The sequence below is a fragment of the Rhinolophus sinicus genome, chromosome 15, assembly GCF_057876585.1.
Source record: "Rhinolophus sinicus isolate RSI-liver-muscle chromosome 15, RSI-T2T, whole genome shotgun sequence".
NCBI lineage: Eukaryota > Metazoa > Chordata > Mammalia > Chiroptera > Rhinolophidae > Rhinolophus > Rhinolophus sinicus.
Genome location: NC_142515.1, coordinates 65387040 through 65408101, shown reverse-complemented (window position 1 = coordinate 65408101; position 21062 = coordinate 65387040). Strand labels below are relative to the sequence as shown.

The 21062-nt window shown below is 46.0% G+C and overlaps 1 long non-coding RNA gene across 1 annotated transcript in view; it reads right to left on the bottom strand.

The window, feature by feature from the left end:
* The window catches only part of LOC141572647 (uncharacterized), a 42882-nt gene extending 25980 nt beyond the window's left edge, over positions 1-16902 (bottom strand). Inside the window, exon 1 of the long non-coding RNA XR_012497952.2 lies at positions 16702-16902. This is a non-coding gene — a long non-coding RNA (uncharacterized LOC141572647). The remainder of the gene's footprint in view (positions 1-16701) is intronic.
* Between the last annotated feature and the right edge of the window lie 4160 nt (positions 16903-21062).

Below are 21062 nucleotides of genomic sequence, written 5' to 3'. Positions count from 1 at the left end.
AAACCCATCTCCTTCTCCCCAGCCAGGGAGCAGGCCAGGTGGTTCTTGTAACCTCCCTGACAGAAGGCCCAGGGAGACAGATGCAGCCTCTGAAGCCAAGCATTCCTTGTGTCTGCTTCTTACCTACTCCTTGCCAAATATTTGCCCAAAGAATAAATCTATAAGTAAGCAGACCTGGTCTCATCTTGAAATCAACTGTGCAGCATTGGGCAAGCATTTTTCTGTCTCTGAGATCTATTTTTCTCATCTGTAAAATGGGCAATGCTTCCCTTCCCTAGACTGCTAGGGAGATCAAGTGAGCCTCACGCAGGGCTCACACACAAGAGGTCGCCGAGAAATGTCCATTCTCCTCCTGCCCCTTCCTTTTTCCAACACAACTCACTCCTTTACAAACAGAGCCCATTAAACTAGATGCTCTGCCTGGGCCCTTTTGATTCTGACATTTTCCGAGTCTGTAAAGACCCGGTGTCTGGCCAGGCCGCCTCACATTGGGCTGCATGGACACAGAAGAGTCATTATTCTGATAGACTCTTGATCCCTCAATCTGACTAAGCCCATTAGTGCATGGGGGGCCGGGGGGAGAGAATTAGAAGAAAGGTCTTGAGGAATGCTGGGGAAGGAAGAGAAGCCAAGTGTCTGGACTGTGTGCCCCCAGGCTTCAGTGCTAGATAACTCTCAAAACATTCCCCTTTATCAGGAAGTGGAATGTGAGTCACACTCCCGCACTCCCCCCAAGGGTTTCTTTGCTGAGCAGGACCGCAAATTGTTCAACTAATTAGGCTGCATACTGAACTCAGCTTCAGTCCAGAGCAGGCCTCTGTCACAGGGCACCCCCAGGACTGACCGTAGGTGGGGCTGTGCCCCTGTGGTCAGGAGAGTGAGCTGGGGCCAGGTGCTGGGTTAAGGAGAGGAGGGCTCCTGCACTTACCACTGCAGCCAGATCATGCATAAAAGGACAAGTGGCCCAGCATGGTTCAGTTGACAGAGAACTTTCCCTCTACGATGGCTGGATTCTTAAAACAACACTGAATCCAGCAAGGCCAGATTGTACCATCAATGCTTTGTGTGGAAAGGTGCTGAGGCTCAGAGTGCCTGCAGCTTGCATGGCTGCAGAGGGGTGTGGGGGATCTGATGCGGCCAGCGGCTCCCCAGGTGGTGCTGTCCCCACTTCACCACACTGCCTTCTCTGGACTTACTAACTCTGCAGTTGAGGTTACAGGTCGATTGTGGGAATTCTTCACGAGATTTTTAAAAAGCTATCACTGCTCTGAGTCGGTTCATAAACATTCCTGGCAACAATGTAGAGAGTTAGATGTGCCCTGGGGTACTGGCAGTTGCCCGGCTCACACCACTGTCTGCCGGGAGATGGCTGAAAACCCTCCTACCGCAAGGTGTTGGCCAGCCCAGCTAACAGACACGGGCATTTTTGGTCTAAAAGGTGTAAATGATAGACAAACATGTTATTTCTGTGTGTTTATGTCCCACCATTTCTTCTCCACTAGCCTTCTTCCAATCTGTTTGCCAGAAGGAGAATCAGGAGCCATGGTGCAAGAACACAGGGAATAAGTAATTCAAAATGCAGTTTTTGGAACTCCCAAACTAGGTCTCAAAACTCACATATTGCACAATAGTGAGAAAAGCCAAAACTTCCCATTTGCACTAGCCAAATTATGGTGAGGCAATTTGGGACTTTAAAGGGAAGCCCCTCACGAGTAACTTTTTCTCAGAACAATGGATTAAAGAGAGAAAAGAGGTGGGCCTGGCCTGGGCGGTGTAAGTGAGAACCTGCCCCTGGGCTAGGGAAAGGAAGGAGCTTGGGGCCTGAGGACAGAGAGAGAAGGGGTCTGCATTGAAAGAAACTTCCAACCAGCACCAGGGAGCCGCTAACTGGATGGTCACTTTCTGAGTGGCCCTGTGTGTCACCCCTGTTGGAAGGCTGGGCAAGCTGTTACTTCCTCAACTACCAAGTGAGGTCCACTCAGCTACCGCTGTGTGCGTACCACACAGAAGTACATGCAGAAATGATTTCTGCCAACATTTGAAAGCTTCGCAGAGCCTCATCCAGACAGTTCCATCTACCTTTTTCAGAAGTCCCCTAGGACAGAAGCTGCCACCCCGACACCCAGAGGGGCAGCAGTGGGGTACGATGGAAATCCCCCAGCCCCCGAGCTTGGTGGAACTGGATAGCAGTGATCTTCAATGCTGTCACTTTACAATAACATTTTATCAACTCCACAGCAGAGTGGAGGTCGCAATGATTAGGTCCCAGTGTGCTCATCTTCAAAACAAAATTCAGTCATCAGACTGTGTCATGTTCAGCTAGAGATGTCCAGTACCTGCCACATGGACAGTCCGAGGAAAACTGCCCTGTGCATAGCCCTTCTAGGGTTCAGGGGCCTGTTCATACCATAGAAACTCAAGTCCCAGTGCCAGGTATTGATAGGCTAGACTTCAGGAAACAAACGGAGGTAGCCGTGGTCTGACTGGCCCGGCAGACCTCTCCCTGAGCGGTTTCTTCCCTGTGGCTGGGATGAGAAGAAGTGATAGGCTGCACTGTACCCTTTTGTTCATCTTTTCGGACACCCTTGGCAACATCCTGGAATGAGGTTATAAATTCAAGCCAAATAGGTCTTTCCTTGGAACAGAAGCCCTGCTGCACAGGCAAATTTCCTTGAAAATTGCCCTGTGCATAGCCCTTCTAGGGGTCAGGGCTATCTATCTAAAAGCTAGATAGCAGAAGGCATGAACCACTCTTAATTGGAAAACACTATCAGGGTGCCTGTACATACATTGGGCTGGGTTATCCTTGGAAAAAGAAAATTAGAAGGAGTACTGAAATTTGGGAGTCCAGGGCAGGAGACACTGAGGGAGCAAAAGGGAGGCCAGCCCTCCCCCACCTCACCCCAGCAGCCTCTGTGTGATTGGACAGGTGGCCCAACTTGCTCTTTTTTCCCACCTGTGGGACCCCTGCTGGGTCAGGACACTGCAGCCAGGGCTGGAGTCTGGGATAGAGGGGCAAGAAGGAAGGGTGTCGAGCCAATTTCTCCTGATGGCTAGGCTTTCACCCTCTCACTTCGGAGCAGGCAGTCCCAGCGCTGAGTTGGTGAGGGAACCGGGATAGGGACATCAAAAGAAAGAGCCTGGTAGTCACCCCGAGTCCCTCTGCTAAAGCCTGGGGGAGCCCGTTACTTCTGTAAGAAAAACAATACCCTAGTTACCAGGGCATTCACCCTTTATAGGCTGCTCACAGCACCCAAGGAGAGAGACATGCACACTGTCAGGCAGTGGGGTGGGCACTAGAAAAGCGTAAGGGGAGCCAGCGTCTGTGGGCCACCAAGCCCAGTGACTGTTCTCTATGCATGCTCCTGCACTCAGCTCTCAGACACCGCTGAGAAGTCAGTTTTCAGATGAGGAAGCAAAGGCTTGGAGCCAGGATCCAGGCCTAATACATGGGCAGTTCAGGAAAACAGTGAAGCTCCTTGAGAGGAAAAGTCAATCAGGTCCTTTGCAAGTTTGAAATTCTGTGATTTGAAATTTGTGACACTGCGTGTGTGTGTTTGTGTGTGTGTGTGTGTGTGTGTGTGTGTGTGTGCGCGCGCGCGCGCGCGTACACGTGCGCATGCAAGAATAGTACCAGGAACAGTACTTTTCTGGTTACTAAATGCTAATAAAATCACAAAACAGAGAGGCTTCATTTCTGAACGTATTCCCTCAGGGACAACGTTGCCTCCATTTAAGTGCTAAAGAACAAATGAATCAGCAGAAAACATTCGTTTTGTCCAAAGGCATTTGTAGCTTCCAGCGTCTGCCACAACTGGAGCTTGCCTCTTCCTGAGCTTGCACACATGCACACGCACACACACACACACACAGGGTATCAGGATGCTGTACTAGGCTGCTTCTAGGCCTGCCTTAGTCAGTCTTCTCTACAGAACACCTCCCTGCCTTGCAAGGCTGATTATTTTTTATGATTAATGAATGGTTTGAAGGCCCAAGAAACCCACAGATGGGCCTTTGAAGGGTGCTGAACAATCTCCCAGCTGGCCTCAGGATGAGCTTTAGAGCATGCAGAGGGGAAAGTTTGCAGACACATCTTCAGAGGAGTCTGTGCCAATGTGTCCTTAAGGGCCAGGCTACCAGGGACTCAACCATCCACTCACCAGCTGTGTGACCTGAGGCAGGTGCTATACCCTCTCTGAACCTGTTTCTTCATTTGTAGCTGGAGATAATAATAGTAACACCTGCTTCCTAGAGGTGATGTGGAGATTAAATGGTTATAACAGAACAGTGTTTAGAACAATGTCTTTCACATAGTAAGGAAACAACCCCAGACCCTCCTCCTGTAGGCTCAGACCCCCAGGACCTGGAAACCCACCAGCAGCCACACTCCAGATTGAGTCTGGAGCCTTCCATTGTTTTGGCCTTTAGATTCTGTGGAGATGGGCCTCTCAATGCTGGATCCTTTTCTCAGTGTTCCGAGGTAAATTCCGCTGTTAGGCCTGTGAAGCTTGCCCTTGGATCCCTGCTCACCTGGCTCAGCCCTGACTCCACATCCGACCTGTTCAGGGCTTTTGTTCCCATCCTTGTTCAGGAGCTGTTTCCACAAGACAGATCCTCCCAGAATTGTATCAGTACCATCCCCCAGACGGGGAGTGCAAACCCTGTTCAGAGGCTCCTGTGGCCCCGTGCCACCAAGCCCCACTCCCGATGGAGAAGCCAGGGCAATCTCCTGAAATGGTTCAGAGACTAAGCAAACCACACCATTTGAACTGCACTGGACAGAGTTTCAGACACAGTGGACCCTGGAGAAAGGCAAATTCTCAATGGGCCAAAGGGGAGAAACTGTCCCACCCACCCAAATGCATCATGCACATGGCTCATTGGAAAAAGTGCTGGATTCACAATCATTTCATGAAGATGTGGGAGTTGACTGGCTTAGTAGAATGTGCTCTGAGCCTCATCCTGGTGATCTTGGCCACAGAGCCAGTTAGCTCTGCACACATACTGTCATTCCTGGTGACACCCTAAATCTACTGCAACTTTTTCAAAAGATGAGCATATTTCTGCTCTGTTTTGAAAATCCTGCGATCACTTTAAACTTTATTTTCAATATATAATATCAAAAAACATTAGCAATAATAATAAAACCACAAATAATTGACACCTGCATGCTAAGAATTCTAGTTATGTTACCTTGTCTATTGTTTTATATGAGGAAACTGAGACTTGGAGACAGACACACAGCCAGTAATTGATAGAGACAGGACCCAAACCAAGTTCCTTCCCCAAAATCAATTTTTTTCTGACTTGTCTGTTGTTATCAGCTTCTACTTGTTCCTGCTACACTGTCCTCCGCTTCTTAGGGATACACCTGGAGCCACAGAGTCACTGTCCCACCTGGGTCCAGGTTAGATTCAGTCCGAGAGCACTGGCATTGCGAACTGGAGTGTGGAGGAAGAGAAAGCATGTTTCTCTGTCCTGCAACTTCAGTCATTGGCAGGGCTTTCTCTGGCCTCCAGGGCTTCTCTTGAGAATCACCCTCTGAACACTTCAGACAGGTGACCCCCAGGGACAAGCAGCCCTCAGGTCTCCAGGTGTCCTCCTGAAAATCCCTTCTTTAGTACTACGGTCCCTGGGGTCCCTGGTGAGACTTCCCTTCAATTTCTATTCTGCAAGCCCTGAGGGTGTCTTCCTGACCTCCACTCATTCCCGTCTCTCTCACTTCCCTGTATTCAATCTCTCTCTACTTGAAATACCTGGTACAGGTCTGCTTCCCCCTGAAACCCTGAGCAAAGCCCCTCAGCTACAGCCCTCAAGGTCCTAGGCACTGCAGACTCTCCGAGGTTATCCACTCTCCTTCCCGCACACCCTCTGCAGGAGCTGTCTGATCTAACTAGCCTTCTCCCCACCACCCCAGGGGAGCCCTGTCCTTCTGGCCTGCAGACCTTGAGCTCATTTCTCCAGAAAGTCTTTGGTGACCCCAGGACCCAGTCAGATCTCCTAGCTTCAGGCCCCTGGCACCCAGTGCATGGATCCTCCTGCTTGATGTCAAGCTGTACCAACACGGCAATTGTCAGTTTTGCACACCATTGTACCAGCACAGGCTCTATAACCGTATTTTACATTAGTGAATAAATAACAAATAAAATGTTGAAAAGGATTGGAGATCATGAATACATGCAGCTTGAATCCATTAAATCTGACTTAAAAGGCATATTGTCACTGACGCTGAGCAGGGTGGGCTCCATGGGGTACAAAGGTGCGCCCACCAGGAGCCCAGACCCAAGAGGTATAAATGTGGATGTATGGGAGCCTGGTGGGCTCCGTGCAACTGCATTCTGTTATGGTTTCTGGTGACGTCTGCCTCCTATTGTCCTTTTAGGGCCTGTATTTGTGCTTGGAGAAAGGAGACTATTCCAAGATGTCAGAAAGGCTGCTTTTGAACTCAGTGGGTGGCTTATCTTAGTTCCAGAATTTTCTTTTGTTTTAAAAAAAAAAAAAAGAATTTTATTTTATTTTTTTTTTTTGGGGGGGGAAGGGGAACAGGACGTACTTCCAGGACTTTTCCAAGTCAAGTTGTTGTCCTTTCAATCTTAGTTGTGGAGGGCGCAGCTCAGCTCCAGGTCCAGTTGCTATTGTTAGTTGCGGGGGGTGCAGCCCACCATCTCTTGTGGAAGTCAAACCAGCAACCTTGTGGTTGAGAGGACGCACACCAACCAACTGAGCCATCAGGCCACCTGGGAGCTGAGCAGCAGCTCATCAACTTCATTCTAGTTGCAGAGGGCACAGCTTGCTGACTCGTGTGGGAATTGAACCGGCAGCCCCATTACCCAGAGCTCATGCTCTAACCAACTGAGCCACCCGTCCACCCTAATTCCAGAATTTTCAACAAGAGTAATTCATATCACTTCCTCAAACAGCCTACTTAAAGACTGAGTTTAAGAATGGCACTTAACTATTTTTTATACATTTCACTGAAATCTAGGAAAGCAAACTTTTTTTTTAAATAAGCAGAGTAATTGCCCCACCTTGTCATCACTGGGAGTGTGGGGTGGGTTGAGCCAGAGAAGCACTAGACCATTAAGCCCGACTGAAGCTGTGAGCAGGTTTAAGCTTGTGAAAGTCTGTAGACATGTTTTTAAACCTTACATAGTTTTGTATAAATTACACTGGAGAACAAGGGGAAATCTGCTTTTCCACAGCGCGTGTCATGTGTGGTTGGCTTATTACAGCTGCCTCTCGCTCCCTGGCCCAGGGCTCTGTAATCTGCTGCCCTCAGGAGAGTGTTTCTGGGGCTTTGTCTCAGCCCACCATCCAAAAAACAAAATTGTGGGGCAACAAAGTTTAAAGCTAAGAAATCACCAGAGTGGACATAAAAGCGGTGACAGGATAGGGACCAGAAACAAAAACCCAGTGAAAGAAGCCACAGGGGAGAAGCCACCGGGTTTATCCAAACAACAGTGGACCTCTGTCGCCCTCTAGCAGACACTGGCAGAAACACCTCCTCTGCTGCCGGAACCGAGGAATGGAGCACACCCTGAGGCTGAGATCCCCCTCAGACACTGCCACTTTCAGTGGGTGACCTTGGGAACTTATTTAAGGTAGCCATGCAATGTTTTCTTATTTGTAAAGTCAGGGTAATAATAATCCTGACCTGTAAGATTGTGAAGAGGTTTAAATAGCCAAGATGGAGTGACAGGAACCAGGTTTAGCCTCTCACCTGAAAGAAACAGGGGGAACCTGACAGAATCTCTGAAATAACAGTTTTCAAGACACAAAGGAGAGTTATCTCTAAGAATCAGAAAACCAACAATCCATATGATTGCCCACATCACTTCCCAGAGAGTTTCCAGGCCACAGCACAGAGAGGGGACCCTGGAACAGCTCATAGACTCCATGAGTTGAGGAGACAAAGCAGAAGGTCCAAAGAAACCAAGGCAGACACAGAGTTCCCAAAGGAAGAGGAGGCTTCACAGAGAAACAACTCCAGAAAACTGTAAAGCATGCAGCAGAGAGCTGGTCAGCACATGCATGTGGGGAATTACCAGGACTTGGAAAGAACGCCCTGACAGGATCAGAGGGAAGAATATACAGCATCTACACAGGACCGAACACTGTCTCTTCCCACCAGCCAGAATGCACACCTCACAAACCACAAGGCCTTAGGCAGAGTCTTGTTTCAGAGTGGGGAATGATTACCCCTAGAGTAAACATAGCCCCAATTCCCCCTTAAAAAAATGTGTAAAGGCATGACCTGAAAGGATCAAACTGCTTCTAGGTAATTTAACTGTGTTCCAGACAAAGCTTAAAAATACATACAGGAAAACAAAAATATCCAGCACACAAGAAAAAAGTAATAATGCATGTCATACAATAAAAATTTTTAGAAAATGACCCATGTGCAAAAAGGCAGGGGAAATGACCCATACTGAGAAAAAAAAACAAAAAACAGCGATTTGAGTGCCAAAACATGACACATAAAAATTGGTGGGATGTGGATAAAGCAGTACTTCAAGGGAAATTTGTAGCACTACACTAGGTTAGAAAGAAAGAAAAAACTCAAATCTGTGATCTCAGCTTTCACCTTAAAAAAAACTAGAAAAAAAGAGCAAATTAACCCAACGTAAGCAAAAGAAAGGAAATAATAAAGATCAGAGCATAAGTCAATGGAGTAGAAAAAAGAAAAACGAGAGAAAAATCAATGAAATTATGAGGTAGAGGTATTTTTTTAGAAGTTCAATAAATTAATAAACCCCTAGTCAGATTGATCACACAAAAAAAGAAAAGAAAGAAGAATCAAATTACTAATATCAGGAATGGGAATTATGATATAATCATAGATTTTACAAATGTTAAAAGTAAAGTAAAAGAATAGTGGGAAAACTTGAGGCCAATATATTTCACAAGTTAGATGAAATACACAAATTCCAAGGCTCACTCAACAGTAAACAGATAACCTGAAAGAACCATATGACTATTTTTTAATTGAATTTTTACTTGAAAGTCTTCCTAAAAAGAAAACTCCTGATCTAGATGGCTTCATTACCTAACATTTAAGGGAAAAACTAATACCAATTCTACATAAACTCTTCCAGGAACTGTAAAGAAGGAAATACTTCCCAACCCATTCTAAGAGACCAGTATTACTCTGATACCAAAACCAGACAAAGACATGACAAGTAAAGAAAACTATAGACCAATATCCCCATGAAAATAGAGGTTGAAAAAAACAAGAAAGCCAAAAAAAAATTTTAGGAAATCAAATCCAATAATATAAAAAGACAATAAGGCAATACACCATGACCAAGTGATGTCAGGTCCCAGGAATGCAGGATTGGTTTGTAATTTGAAAGTCAATCAATGTAATTCACCATATTTGTAAATTAAAAAAGTAAAACCATGTAGGCTTCTCAATAGACATAGTAAAACATTTTCAAAAATCTAACATCCATTCAATATAAAAACTCTCAGAAAACTAGAAATAGAGGGAACATCCTTAACCTGATAAAGGACCTTTATGACAAATCTACTGTTCACATTACAATTAATAGTGACAGAGTGAATGTTTTCCCCTAAGATCAAAATCAAGACAACGATGTCCATTCTTACAACTTCTACTCAATATTTTGCTTTAGGTTCTGGCAAACACAACAAGGCAAGAGAAAGAAATAAAAGACATTGAGATTGTAAGGAAGAAGTAAAACTATCTTTATTCACAGATGACCTGCTAATCTATGTCAAAATTCCAGTGCATGCTACAAAAAATAAAAAATGAATAAATAAACAAACAAAAATACTAGAATTAATAAGAAAGTTTAGCAAGGTTTCAGGATACAGAATCAACATACAAAAATAAATTGTGTTTCATATATTCTAGCAGAGAACAATCAGGAAATTTAAATACTGAGGACAGAAGAGGGACCACAGGTTAAACCTGACAAGCTGTATAAGATGGCATGAACATAAAAAAATTCATAACTAAGGTGAGCCATGGCAGGAAATCACATCTTTAGCCTGAAGCTTCCTTCATAAAGTCAATCTTCACCTTAAGTGAGGCTGTCTATTGTCTCTTTGCACCTAAAATGACATTCTTGGAATGTCAGTAATCCCTTCTCCCCCCACACCAGAGCAGGAAACTACAGAATCCCTCATTATTATTCTTGTCCCTTGATTAACATTTCTATGTGCTATAAAAAGTGAACTATTACCTATACTGTACCCACCTATGTAAAAGAAGTGCCTGTCTCTCCAATTGACTTTTATCCAATCCCAGAGAGTTCCCAGCTTTGCTTTCTCCCACACCCTTAATCTATCACGAATGGATTTCATGTAACCCTCCTCCTTTGATTCTATGTATAAAATAGGCTGCAAACTGCCATTCTTCAGAGCATTTTCTCAATCCATTGAGACTTTGCTTCCCGGCAGTTGTCATCAGTTTGGCTCAAATAAACTCTTATAAGCTTTCTCTTAGACTGGATGTTTTTTTGTTGACAACACAATACCATTTACAATAGCATCAAAAATATGAAATACTTAGGAATTAATCTGACAATATATTTTTAAGGCATATATACACTAAACACCACAAAATATTGCTGAGAAAAATATTAAAAGACCTCAAAAAATAGAGACATACATTGTATTCATGGATCAGAAAACATCAGACCACTATGATCTCAATTCTCTGCAAATTCATCTATAGATTCAATGTAATCCCAATCCCGATGTAAACCCAAAAAGCAGAGCTTTCTTTTTTGTCAAAACTGACACATTTCTTCTAAAATTCAGATTTATCTAAATAAAAATTTGAAAAAAATTTAAAGAACTCACAAACACTATCTGATTTCAAGTATTATTATAAATCTACAGGAATCAAAATAATGAGGTATTTGGGGGTGGAATATACAAATAGATAAATGGAAGAGAATGAAGAGTCCAAAAATAGATCTACACAGAAGAGCTGAGATTTGACAAAGGTACAAAGGCATTTGAATGTCAGAAAATAGTCTATCAAATGATGCTCAAACAAGTTGATATCCATATGAATAAAAATAAATTCTAATCCATACTTTGCACCATCTACCAAAATTAGCTCACAATAAAACTTCTAGAAGAAAACATAGGAGAAACTATTTGTGACCTTTGGGTTAGGCAAAAATTTCTTAACCATGACACCAAAAGCATAATTCACCAAAAGAACAAAATTAGATAAATGATAAATGAGACTTCATCAAGTTTAAAACTTCTCTTCTTCAAAAGACACTATGATGAGAATGAAAAGACAAGCCACAGAATGGGAGAAAATATTTTCAAATTATATATCTAACAAGGGCTTGTATCCAGAATTTATAAAAAACTCTTAAAACTCAATAATGGGCAAAAGATTTGTAAAACACCTCATTAAAGACAATATGCAGATGAAAAATAAGCACATAAAAAGCTATTCAACATCATTAGTCATTATGGAAATGCAAATTAAACCATGAGACATCATTATGCACCTATTAGAATCACTAAAATGGAAAAAGTTAATCACTCTGAATGTGAGAGAGTGTGTGGAGGAACTGAAACTCTCATACACTGTTAGTGGGAATGCAAAAGGATACAATCACATTGGAAACAGTTTTGCAGTATTTTAAAAAGTTAAACATATGCTTATCATACGATTCAGCCATTCTGATTCTAAGTATTTACTCAAGAGAAATGAAAGTATATGTCTACACAAAGACTTGTGCATAAATGCAGTAAATGAGGTACACCTACAAATAGTAAGCTCTTCTTAATATTGTAGATCCTGGGTAGCTGTTAAGTTTCATGCAGTATTAACTCCTGCCTAATGAAAGTAGCTTTCTGTATATAGTAGTCTTGCACTGAGAAAGACTGCAGCTAAACTTGGGCTAAGTGAGAGATTGTAGAGATTGGATTCTAACACTGCGTTGTCCAGAGAAACAGAGCCAACAAGATGGAGAGAGCCAGACAGAAAGAAAGAGAAAGAGAATTTAAGGAATCGGTTCACACAATTGTGGGGGCTGGCAAGTCCAAAATTTGGAGAGCGGGCTGGCAGACAGGAGATTCTAGCAGGAGATGATATTTTGTTCTTGAGTTCTAGGACAGTCTGGAGGCAGAATTTCTTTCTCTGCAGGGGAACTCAGTCTCTTCTTTTAATCTCTTCAACTAATTGGATGAGGCCCACACGCAATATAAAGGGTAATCTGCTTTACCCAAAATCCACTTATTTAAATCTAAAAAAAAAGTGCCTTCAAAGCAACATCTACACTGGTGTTTAAGCAATAACCTGGACAATGGGCCTAGCCAAGTGGACATACAAAATTAACTGTCACACAGCCACATAAACCAGGAAGACAATATTCTGTACAGCAGTGTGTCTCAAACATAAGCATGTGTGAAATCCCCTGGTGGGCTGATGAAAACACAGGTGGTAGGGCGTCCCCTCCCTGAGCTTTTGAAGCGGGAGGCTAGGGCTGCCTTTGCAGCAAGTTCTCTGTGATACTCACGTGTAAATCCAGGGACCACTCTGAGAATCCCCGCTGTGCAGTGCGATGGCTAATTTGCTCTAAGTGACCACATTAAAGTATCATGAACAATCATCCCAGAAACCTGTGTTCCTTATCGGCAGTCTCTGTATAATGATTTGAAATGTTTTCCAACATTTCAGTTTTTAATAAAAGGGACTTTCTTTTCAACCCCAGAAAAATGGCCACCCAGCCCTAGGCCTTCTTAAGATTAGATTAAAAAGCTGTAATCACATATCTTTAATAAATTTGTTCAAATTAATAATTTAACCAATTTAAATTGATTTACTTAATATTTCAAAGTAATAGAGGCATGGCAGTGTTGGTCAGCCTGGACAGGGCTGCAGTGAAATGGAAGGGTACTAGCAGTCGGCCCGGTGAGTGGGGGAAGGTCATAGATCTCACTGTTTGTAGAACGGATCAAAGCCAGAGCTTCTGATTCCTAGTATTTCCATCCCTCAGGCCTCAGTTTTCACACTCATAAAATGAAGGAATTGGCTCAAGTCCCTCCCAGACCTAATAACCCTTCTTCTACCCAGGTTTTATGGGTCTTGATTCAGTTCAATACAGACATTCAGACAGGTAGTGCTGTTGGCAGGGAAACGGGCTGCTCTGCAAGGTAGGTAGTTCTCCGTGGGTGAGGGAGTCCAAGCTGGAGGAAGCTTAGTGGAAATTTCACAGAGAAGATTCAGAGAGACACTTCCACTCCTCTCACACTGAAGCTCTACAAATCCTTAAGTTCCAGCCCAAATTCCTGGGATGAAGCTTAAAAGAAGAAACAAAGCTTGAATAAGCATAAAAATGTGACGTTGCATTATAATTATTATGGATATCTATTATAAAAATAAAACTAATTGGGTGGGCCCAGTGGCTCAGGTGGTTGGAGCACTGTGCTCCTAATAGCGAGGTCGCAGGTTCGATTCCCACATGGGCCAGTGAGCTGCGAACAACGGCTCTCCCTGGAGCTGGGCTGCTGTGGGCTACCGTGTGCTGCCACGAGCAGCCTGTGGCCAGAGTGAGTGGCCGGCAGCCAGTGTGAGCGACCGGCAGCCAGCAAGAGCTGCAGTGGGCTGCTGTAAGAGGCTGACCAACGACGGGGGACCAACTACCTCAGCCTAGGGTAGTGCAAGGCAAAGCTGAAAACTACCAGCATGGGCCAGGGAGCTGTGTCCTACACAACTAGACTGAGAAACGACAGCTTGAACCGAAGCTGGGGTGGGGGTGAGGAGGAAGAAGGGGAATAAATAAACAAACAAATAAATAAATACAACTAATCGTGCTCATGTATCTGATGTGCAAAAATTCAAAACCATGTCCTTAAAGCTGTTTCAGGGTTTCAGAAAATTAAATAAAATAAATAGTCTCTACACCTTAAGCAAACTGTTTCAACATGGATTAATCTGGAACTGAATGCCACATTTAATCCTGCCAAGGCTTGGCAGGGCCCCAGGCAGGGAATGGTTTGCATTCCATCAAGAAAAGCAGCTTTGGGGCTGAGGAACCAGAAGTCTTAGGGGGACCCCACCTCGGCGGCTAGACATAGCGCTACTCTGGGTGGGCTCATGGAGCACAGGTGAGGTGAGGGTCCCCAGTCTGAGTCCCAAAGGCTGCTCCCCTCCCCACACTCTCAACCTGCCTCATCATCCATCATCCAGTGTTACTGCTAGAAACACAACCAGCTTGTGCAGCCAAAACGCAACTCCACTTATGCCCCCATGAAGCTGTGATTCCTTCTGTACACACACAGGACCCAAAGATAAAACTCTGAGACTCAGTCTCTGCTTTCTGAGAGTTGGTGGGCATGGCCTTAAACTTAGAGTCAGAAGACCTGGGTTTAAGACCAGGCTCTGCCTTTGGAGGCTCCATGATTTGGGCAAGTCTTTGCTTCCTCATCAGTAAATGAGGCTGACATTCCTGTCCTGTGTATCCCAGAGGGGACCCATTGTAAGTGGTCACCAAAGTGGGACCTCCCACACTGTTTGATACCTACAGGAGATGCAGTCCGAAGACAGATTCACATGCAACTTGAGTGGGTTTTCTAATATATCCCAAGATAAAACTATGGCATAAAGTAACCTTCATAAGCTTCCCCTCCATCACCTAGGAAGCATGAGTGGAGGCAGGATTCTGGATCATTTTTGGCGGTCAGCCAGGGACCAGGAGAATAGCTGTAAGAGGTAGGAAATGGACCTGAGGCAGGGGGGTGGGGAGACTGGCCAGAGATTTGGGGAGAGACCAGAAGGGGGATAGTGACCTGCTAAAGGCTGTAAGGGAGGAGGCCATGACCACAGGACAGTGGTGACACAGTCCTGAGGACTCTGTGAGACCTTTCTGTGTGCTGTTCCCCATGTTGGCCCTCCAAAAGACTTAAAGTCATATGTTAATCTGAAGTGCTTTGGGGTTGAAACTGCATTGCTTTTGATTCATCACAGTGTTAAGACTGGACCTCACACCAAGGCAAGCAAGACCCGAGAACTTTTGGTTGGATGTATCTAAAGTAAGAACCAGTGCATTTACGGGTGAGAGCGAGGGCTCCTATACACATACATGTAGGTACAGCAATAATACTAGTAAAAACAATTCCTGACATTTCTATACACTCTATCATTTCCAAAACATGTTCGTCTATCCAGTACATTTCATTCTAAGTGTTAAGCAAAGTGCAGACTTTGTTCCCCCCTTAGAGTTCAATACTGAACAGAGAGGTCACTTTTCCTAAGAGAAGTAGCTATGAGAATTCCATGTCCATTTAGAGCAGATGAGGGGAGCTGTGAGGTGCGTTATTCTCCTGCGCATGTGAGATAAGTATGACTCTGACTTCAGAATCTGCACCGCGGTCATGTGTGTGCAGTAACAGGGTCCCACACAGACATAAATGTATGTGTATCGTTGTACATGAACACACACACACACACACACACACACACACACTTCAATTAACTAGATACAGCCTTGTCTTGCTAGAGAGAGCGGCTTTGTCTTGTGAGCTCTTGCTCTTCCAGCATCCAGGGACAAACAGTAAATGTTGATCAATGAAGAGAATGCCCCTGAGAAGAATGGTGGGTTTCTCCCACGTTTGTTCTTGTTTGCAGATGGTTAGATGAAAACAAAAGCCATCCTTTGATTAGCTGCACCTTCATAATGAGGTGAATGAGCTGGGGGAGGGTGGGGGACTAGCCCTGTAGCTAACCAGAGCTTTCATCCAGCCTTAAGCACAAGGCCTGACCCTACCCCTGGTTCCCAGCCACGTCTGGGCCTCTGTAACTGGGCTCTAGCCAGCATCGCCCTCCTCACTCTCTAGGGAATGAGTTCCTCTCATTACCTGAAGCTGCCGTCCCCCTTCCCATACACACCTACTTACAACACAGTCATGTCTCAGCTCTGGACCTCACTCCGTCCACATCAGACTAGTGTCTGTCAGTCACCCTTTTTGGTTTCTCATTGTGCCCTGAGAGAGCACAACAGCAGAGGCCAGTGTTTGTAAAGGCAGTACAGTTACTGTGAGGGAAAAGAGGGGGAGACTTGGGGTATGAAAGTGGGTTGGAAGCTGGGAACACTGGCTGTAGGCTGTGGGCCCTAGAATGTAGAGGAACAAACATCACAGTCCCTGCTGACAGGCCGGGAAGGGAAATATAGGAGCAGTGGATGATGCGCCAGGGCCACAGCCTGGAAATGGAACCTAAAACCTCACCCATGTGAAAGGTGGCCTAACCTCCCAGCCAGGATGGTGCCTGATAAACACCCACTATCTGTGACCAGTTCTCGTCACTGCCGTAAAGTAAGGTGATTGTGAAACAAGAGCAAGAGAATCAACTGCGCAGAAGTGATACCACACACTGGCTGGGACCAGGTACCAAATGTGGATGAGTATAAAATACAAGCAATGACTCTTTTGTGGAGATGCTGTGACAGTTTGGACCAGTGGAACAAGCAACCTTACAAAGGCGTGGGGAGACCCTTAGCCCCTGCGCCTGCTGAGGTGCTGCTTCCTTCTTCTCCCAAGTCCCCACCCCACCAGTGCAGCACAAGATCCGAAAGCTCAGTCCCAGCCCCGCCCCCTGCAGCTCACAGGCATCTTCCAAGTTCAGATTTCTGCTTCAGATTGGCCCCCACAAGTGTATGACCATGAGGGTCACTGCCCCTCCCTCTAATCCCCAAAGCTACATACACACTCCTGCAGGGAGCAGGGACCACAGGAGACGTGTTCTCCACCAGCAGTAGGAGTGACGATCCTCTGGGCCGCTGTGTCCAGTATCATTTTATACACAAAGGCACATGGGAAGCTGGCATTTCCAAGGCTCCTTCCAAAAGGAAGGAAAAGCTAGCAGTTCTCTTATTAATCAGAGCAACAGGCAGATCAGAGAATTCACCGAAACCACCCTGAGGCCTGAATGTCATTTGTGAGAGACTGGTAATCCATGTGACCACATCAAACAAAGTAACTGGATAACTTTCAAATGTTTATTTGCAGGGCTGGGCCAAGATCTAGAAAATATATAAATGAAAACACAGATCCACCTGAACTTGGTATTTTCCGTTGATCTAATGGTTTGTTTGTATTTAATTCACTAATTAAGAGACAGCAAAGAATTCCAAGCAGCAGGTTCCTTATCTTTCGGAATGGTTACAGAATTTCCAGATGACATGTTGAAAACTATGACAAATGGAGGCAGGCCTGGAAATGAGATAAAACAAGAGTGCTTGAAGGCCCAAATTAGATGCTACACGGCAAGGTTCGGGTTAATAGCAGTGGTGGAAAACAAAACAGACTCTCGTGACCCTGCTGCATTGAGAAAACAGCCAAGTCATAGGACCTATTCCCGCAGGCCCTGTCTGGAAAGGTGCTGGAAGCCAGAGGGAGCAGCCTGGTGACATTGAAAGACCAGTGTAGGAGAGGTGGGGAGGGCCCCTGTGCTGCCCCTCCGGCTGCAGGGATGGGCTGTCCAACGAGGGGCCCCGGTATGCCAGGCCCAGGTGGAAAAGTCACCTTGATGCAGCGGTGCCTCTGCCCACCACAAAGTCCCCCTTACCCGGGAGCCCCAAGCCCTGTGCCTTCCCCAGCTTCCCTGAGCCTCAAGTCTGGGAGCCACATGCAAAGAGGCTAAGTATGGAGTATGCAGGAAAGCAGACAGCCCTGTGTTCACATCCCAGTGGTGCCTCTTCCCAGCTGTGCCACTTTCTTTCTAGCTGTGATGTTGATGAATCCTCTCAAACTCTCCAAGTCTGACTGTCCTCATCTGTGAGGGGCCAGCGACATCACCTTGCAGAGGACCTGGAAAAACCTAACGGCCTTAGCTGGTGGCATCCTCTCCTGTGCCTGGTTGCTCTCAAATCTCCTAACCTGTCACCCTGTGGGCACTGAGGACAGGTCTGCGGCACATTTCACTTGCTCCCCTTATGCCCAGCATGGCTCTGGGTGGGTGTCCTTATAAAATCACCTTCTATTCACACTCGCCTAAAATCCCACACACAAAGCTCCAGAGGCCACTGGCACAGCTCAGGGAATGTCCCCAGCAGCCACCTCCCACCCTCTGCTTCAAACCTTCTGACTGATGTCTGTCTGGGTTTCCTGGGTTCTGCCCCATCTCAAATCTCAGGTCTCCTCTTTCCTCCCTCCATCTTCCTGCATTATCTTCCTTGCTTCCTTCTTTGTTTCCTTCCTTGCCCCTCTTTTTCTCCCTCCCTCTCTTTCTCCTTCTTTCCCTCTCCCTCCCTCTCTCTCCTTGTCTTGTTTCTTCCTTTGCATGTCCTCCCAAGCTGTGATTTTATTTTACACCCAAAGACACTGTCATCACCTAATTACCTTACTCCCAAATTTTTCGCTCAGACCCCTGGGTGTCTTGCCCTCAGCCAGATCCTACTCCCTTGCCTCTAGATGCTATCAGTTGACAACTGTAGTGACATTTGATTTACAAAAGTAAAGTGGGAGAGGTGGGTCTATTCTCTCAGTGAGACCCTGCCTGCTCCAGTCCTGCCTGGTTCGCCAGCCCTCCCTTCAATCCCATGGGCCAACTCACATCCCTCCAATGCATCCCCTTCTGTTTAAGTTGCCAGAATGGGTCCCTGTTGCTTCCAAACAAAGAACTCCTACTGCATGGGCTAGAGAGTACAAGGCACCCGGGCCGACAGGGAGCAGGGGACAGCAGTCGCAGGGGAAACCTGTCTGAGATTATTCCAGTTGTCACAGTGAGAAATGATTCATGCCTCAGCCGAGGCAGGAACAGTGAGTATGCAGAGGAGATGGATTCAAGTGGGAGGGCAAGGACCGTAGGTTGGGATGTGGAACATGAGCCAACCACCAGGCTCCTGGCGGGAGTATTGGGCAGAAGGTGGGGCTCTAGCAAAGGGAGCAGGTGTGGGAGAGGGAGATGATATGATCTGCTATCGGCACGGGAGGGCTGATATACATACCTGTGGAAAACACAGGCAAGGGCATCCAGGTGGAGGGGGGTCAAAGAGTTCTGGATGTTAAGGAGATGTTCCTGCCTGGTCTTCTGGCAGGAGAACTGCCAGTGGGGAACTTTGGGGCTAAGGCTAGATGAGGAGTCAGAGTGAGAAGGCAGAAACCCGAGAGAACACTGAAGGCCTAGCCTCAGTCAGGCTCTGCGCCAGCCTGTGTCCTCAAAGGCAAGCCACTTGACTGCTTCTAGGTGTCAGTCTGCCCATCTGTAGAATGCAGGGAGAACACCTTCCTCACACCCCCATCATCCCATCAGGGGAATCATGAGTATGAGAGGGTTTATTGGCCACTCATGGTACTGTAGGCAAGACAGGTGGTGGGTGAGGACGGCCACTTCAGGTCAGGATCGGGGCTGCAGGGATGAAGAGCGGGAGGCTGAGGCCCTGACACAGGCTGCCGTCTACCATTTTACTGAGTGTGGCCTACCTTGAGCAACCTAGCACAGACTACTTCTTTCTCTTCTCAACCAAGTGTGAAAACCTCGGACCTCCACGTCCTTGTGGATCCACTATTTTCCTTTCCAGATTCTCAGATTTCAATCCAAGCTGAGGAAAGTCTTGTTAAAGGCAGGTTTGTGCCAGTGCCTGGGGTGGGACTGGGAACCAGAAGAGTTCAGGACAATAGCAAGGGTCAGAGAGGACCAGGGATGTCCCCCTGAGGCTAGCCACCTGAGGCTGAAAGGCTTCTCTGTGTCTGGGGGACTATGCAGATCCCAGACCCACACGGCACGAGGACTCTGTGGAAGACGCAGAACACACAGTAAAACAGATGGCACCTGTTCCTTCCACCACTGGAAAACAGAGCCATTGACCAGACCAAGGTGGAGCTGCACACACTCCAGGTGAACCGAAGGCATGATTGAACGCTATCACCCCTGGAACAGTAGTGTTTCGTGTGTGGTGTCCCATTTTCAGAACTGAAGGGAAGACCTGAAAAAACGGATGCGTGTAATCAGGGCCAGCCTGAGCATCCCCCACAAGGACAATGGGGACTTGGTCCTCGGGTGATCAGGGACCAGTCTCAGGAGCACTGACAGCCTAAGAGCTGCCAATGGATTCTGGAATACCGAGACTGAGAAGACCCCAACTCACACATCATCTGCACAACAAGGAAAGTGATGCTCTCTGAACCAGAGGGAGGGCAGCGTTTATGACACTGGGCTGCTGCACAGTCAGAGCCTGGTTCCCATGGCCAATGCCCCATGCTTGGCCTTTGACCTTGGAGAACTGACTCTGTCTTTCCCGGGCTCAGTTTCCTTCCCCACTTAGGGCTGAGATGGCCATAAAGCATTGACAAATTGCTGACACATGGTAAATGCTCAATAAATTGTAGCTTTTATTTTCCTAACACATTATATTCTCTTCCTTTCCTTTGTCTCTAGAGGTGAGCCATTGCCTCACAACCTGCATCCCGCATAGCAGCCAAAGCTCAAACAGATGGGGTTCCCCTCCCTCCGCTCTGAGTGACCAGTTGGACTTACATAAGAACTTTATCTCTCCAGGGTTGAGCTTTCATCTGCCAGCAAGTGGTGGAAACATGATGTAAAGGGCTGCTTCTTACAAAAATCTACTGAGCTGCAAGTCCAGCATTGCATGAGTCTCAGTATGTGCTCATGTGCTCTTGTGTGGTCTTAAGGCACCAGGAGTTCGCCAGCTGCTTTCATGGGCAGATAACGAGAATAGCTGTCTTAGCAGCTGGTATGATTACATAGATATCCTCATGACAAAGTCAGCTTCAGAATCTAAAATGCAATGAACTCTAGGCTCAACAACTCAGTATGAGAGAGGAAGTCTTAGACACTCTGGGGAAACATTACTTCTGAAAAAAATAAAACTAGCAAATAGTTCAAATAACATTGATGGATATTTTATTATGTATAAATAATAATGAGTGTCCCTCTTTCCTGTTATTAGTACTTTAAAATGCACAAAATAGAACAAAACTCATAAAACATCCCTAAGTATCCCATGGCAATGGCCATTTAGTCTTGCTCATCGATGACATTCACATTCCCATTAAAGTATTCTTGCAAGACTCCTGCAGGTCATCTCCCTAAACTCACATTTGGC